Here is a 4,820-nt window from a genome sequence, read left to right as displayed (position 1 = left end):
TGACAGCTGCCGCGTCCCATCATGAGACGAGACTCGGCAGCATGTAACCCTCCTCCTCCAGCTCTTCCTCCTGTAAACACCCCGGTCCACAACGAGAAGAATGCAAAGAGACGCGTAAAGTCCAACAAAATAAATCCACGATCTCTGCGCGAGACTCTGCGCGTGTTTACATGCAACAAACAGTTTGGTCACCCGGCTCAGATTGTGTCCAGGGAGCTACAAGTGTCCAGCTTGAACCACCGACACCGACAGCTATCAGTGGACGCATTTACTGCGCCGTCTGTGCCATCCGCGCGCACAGGACGCGCCGCGCTTTTACGCACCAAGATAAAAATCCTCCGCAGGCGGTTCAGCTCGGCTCCTGGAGTTCGGACTGAGGAGGAAGAGCTGACGGATCTCTGGCCTCCCTCCCTCCGCCTCCCTGCTCCAGCGGAGGTGGTGTCGGCTGGTTGATGGAGGGGAGGAGGGGAGGAGAGGTGGGGTCCAGCCTCCCTCTGATTGGTCCATCCACGGAGTTGCTAGGGCAACCTCGAGCTCGGATTTGACGCCGGAGACGTCCGTCATGACGCGATAGAGGCCGTTACGCTCCCGGCGTGACGTAAAGATGCACGGCACTAGATGACATAAGACTTCCGGTGTATTTTCAACATTAAAGACACAATTTAAACCGCCTTTCAAAGATACTCAAATTTATTCTGAATGTAAAGACGCTGTTTTTTTCTAAAAGATTAAAAATATTTCCTTCATGATTTTATATATTTTATAAACTCTAAAATGTCTTCAAAAGAGTATATGCACAGTTAAATATATACATTTTAGAAAACATTTACAACTTCCTGCCAGAGCTGGGACAAAATGAAAGCCTGACAGAGTATCTTTGTGTCCATCAGCACATTTTCTCAATAATCTTTATTTAAAAATGATCTTAAACATGTTCAAGTTCTTTCTTTCTTTATTAGGATCCCCTTTAGCACCAGCATAAACACTGGCTATTCTTCCTGACCACACATACAGTCACACACACACACACACACACACACACATACACACACACTATAACCACATAAACACAACAAACAAACAAACAGCTCATCTCATTGAATTAACAGTTAAGTTCATACAGAAGAAAAGCAGAACTATCATTGTTTCAACAGACATGAAGACAAACGGAAAATCATAATTCCCCAAGATTCATAGCAAACTTGATTGTTTTTTTCTTCCTCATACAAATAAATAGTAATTCTTAACAAACATAAATTCTTGACTGAATAACCTTCTTAAATTATATATCCTGCACTTTCACACATTTAATTCCAGGAATATAAGGTATTAAAATACATTTCTCATTTTCTGCCAAGGGAGGATTTCTACTTTCAACCAGGTTTATATTTTATACCAATTTCCCCAAGTTTACTCACACACACAATTCAATAATGGTTCCTCAAATATTTGGAGATACTGCTTTAACAACATATTGAACCGATCTTTAGTTTTCTCTGGAACAATATGCACTGGCACTTAATTCCACTTGACCTCGGCTCTGTACGACCGTTTTCTGTGTCATACTTGTTTTCGCTTTAGGTGGCGTGAAGCTTCTGTCTGTTGCATATTTGTGTTTGATAATTGTGTTGAGCAAACTGAGAGAATAACTTTTCATATAACAGCTAGCAGACATTACTGACTAAATTTAACAAAATATATGCAGATCTCAGACTGACAGTTACTCTCTGACTTGTTTTAGGGGAATTAGTCTGACTCTTAGTATCCTACATGAGAAAATATCAGACAATAATTCCGGTTATTTATTTATGATTTTGCTTTTTATAGCTAAAAATGTATTATCCTGGTTAAAGTCTCTACACAGGGGTTTATGTCATTACAAGATCACAGAAAAGTTTTGACTGAAAACTGAAATATTTATGGATGAACTAATGAACCAGAACTGTATTTACGTAAAAATCTCTGTAAAAAGTTTTTATTTTTTGATGTTTTCCCTTTAATACACTTTATTTTATTTATTTCTATTTGTTCATAAAATCACCTCTATGTTTGTTTCTGTATTCTTCTGTCATGTTGAACTGATGCAATAAAAATAACGTTAGAAATAAGTAATGAGCTTAAATTAATTCCAGGTAATGTTTTTAGTGTTCTTACACCACCTAAAATTCAACATTAATTTTCTAACTACTTACTGTTGAATGTGAGCCGCCGGAATCAGACGACCCTCAGTAGTTGAGTCTAGAATAGAATAAACTTGTCTACACAATAAAAACATCACATTATCAGAAAAAAATCTCTAAATTGTACAACATCAGTTAATTCATACCCATGGTGTACAACTTACACTCCTATATTTAAGTTTACCGTAGTTTGTTGACCACATTAATTGCATTTAGAGGGGATGTGTTTTGTCATTGATGATTGACAGCACTTTATTGTGTACAGATGTAATTTAAGGGTCGTCTAATGGCTTTTGTTGGCGGCCGACTATCTTCCCTGCTGTCTTAACGATCCTGGTCAGCTTGTTTCTATTTACTAAAGTCAAGTGCCCATGCCAGACACAGTTATTAAACACAAGGATGCTCTCTATCAGGCTGATATGCACTTTTTTCCAAAATGTTCAGTTCCTTCAGTTTCCAAATGAATCAGAATCAGAAAAACAGTCTCTGACTACAATGTAAAAAAAAAAAATCATAAAAAAAAGGTAAAAACTCTGGCAGCAAAAGTTGCCAAACACTTACTGTCAAATAACAGTAAAAAACCTTTAGTTATTCTACAGAGATTTATTTTAAAAATACGGATAATTACTTTGGACATTGTCTACATTTTTACAGTCCAACCATTATAAAATAAAAATAAAATCTCATTTTAAAACATTGCTAGAATGTTAAACAAGTGTATAAATCTGCATAAAAAATGAAAAAGATTGCAGAAATACCTTAAAATTACCTAATTTAAATGAAGACTCTTGTTTTCATACAGCAATCTTTGGTAAATTCATAGGATTATCCAATCCATCCACAAGAACTCCCCATCAAAACACAGATTTCTGGATGTAAAACACATTCAAATTACATTCAAATTACCCTCCTTTAACACCCATTAATGGTATCTTGAGAGCTTTAAGCTTTTATTTTATGTGATTATCCAATCTATTTACAGTATATCCCTGGTAAATGTTGGTTTTATACTGTACAAAAAAATAAGATCATGTGATAATAGTTTACAAAAACATAATTTTAATAATCATTACTTTATATAAACATTATGTGACAGTAATTACAAGCAACTCCCCAATGGCTTTGGGAGAAAGTAGTTCATGTTCACAAATATCAGAAGTGGGAGTAAGTTACACATGTGCAAGTCACAAGCAAGTCTCAGGTCTTAACCTTAAAGGCTCAAGCATGTCTTAAATCACTGTGACTCTCACTGTGACTCTCAAACCTCCTCAGCAACACAACCAACTTCTTTATTAAAACATCTGTAAACACAAACATCAGCTGCTCCAGCAGTGTTTGATGTCCTGTTAAAACACACCTGCCATTACCACGGTAAGCACAGGTGTTGCCAACACAACCCAGACTGAAATCTGAAGGATTACAACTTTAATAATAATTCCCAAACATTTTGACAGTTTTGCATTAATTCTGTAATGTACATCAAATAAATATAATTTACATTTAAAACTACACAACTTTGAATGTTCTTGCTAACTAAAGTCTAAAGTTATTAATTGTGATGTAACTGTATATATTTTTTAACTTAATTATAAATCTTAATATCCACAATGATAATAACAAAGATGTTAATATTACTCTGGTACTTAGCCTACAGGAACTCCAGTGATGGTGATTCAGTATTTAGTCTGCATTGAACAATATTTCTGACATTAAAAAGCAGCACTTGGTACCAAAGGATCACCAAAACCCAAGAATTGTTTAAAGGATGTTTGATGCAGCTTTTATTTCTGTATATCTTCTGCTGTCTGGACACTGGATCCTCCCTCACAGCCACGGCATTGGCCCATCGAGGTGCACTGATTAGTTCATCAAGTGTCTGATGTCCAATTACAGCCGCATGCAAATAATTTATATAAACTGCAATTACAGCAATAAAAACCCAGTTACTGCAAAAAAGGAAAGCAATTAAATACAGAAACATTTAAAATATTCAAACCACAGCAAATATATAACACTAATAAAACAAAAATATTAATATCTGCTGTGTGACATGAAGCTTAACTTTGATCTTTAGATAAATGCTGTAAATCAGCTGTATGTTGTTGTGTTGACACAATCAGTAGCTGCACTCTGTGTACATTTACTCAAGTACTGTACTTAAGTACAACTGAGGTACTTATATTTCATTTGAGTATTTCCATGTGATGCTACTGTGTAATTCCACTCCACTACATTTCAGAGGGAAATATTGTACTTTCTACTCCACTACATTTATTTGACAGCTTTAGTTACTTTTCATATGAAGATTTGTTTGCCTGTCAGCTTCACCTGGAGGAGGAACATCTGGAAGGTTCACTGCTGGCTGTGATCCCTCACTGTCTTCCCACCCTGAACACACATTACTGCTGCCAGGAGTCGAACCGAGCGAGTCTGAAAGAGAAATGATCATCCCTTTTTCTAATTTAAATATTTAAGCGTTTTATCTCGTCATCACTAAGATGTCTGGAAACAGACTGTTTAATGTGTGTGTGTACTGTAATGACAGTGTGGCCTGTTTACTGTTTAATCTTTGATTTTTGCTGAAATATTGGATCATTTGAACATTTATTGAAATGAAAGCATGTGAGAAGTTTAGAGGGA

At 36.2% G+C, this 4,820-nt stretch overlaps 1 protein-coding gene across 1 annotated transcript in view; it reads right to left on the bottom strand.

The window, feature by feature from the left end:
- LOC122971137 (microfibril-associated glycoprotein 4-like) overlaps positions 1–4,820 on the bottom strand; it is a 750,976-nt gene that overhangs the window by 742,552 nt on the left and 3,604 nt on the right. The window lies entirely within an intron of this gene.

Source organism: Thunnus albacares, chromosome 20, assembly GCF_914725855.1.
Source record: "Thunnus albacares chromosome 20, fThuAlb1.1, whole genome shotgun sequence".
NCBI lineage: Eukaryota > Metazoa > Chordata > Actinopteri > Scombriformes > Scombridae > Thunnus > Thunnus albacares.
Note: the sequence above shows the minus strand (reverse complement) of the source record. Positions and strands in the feature narration are given on the sequence as shown.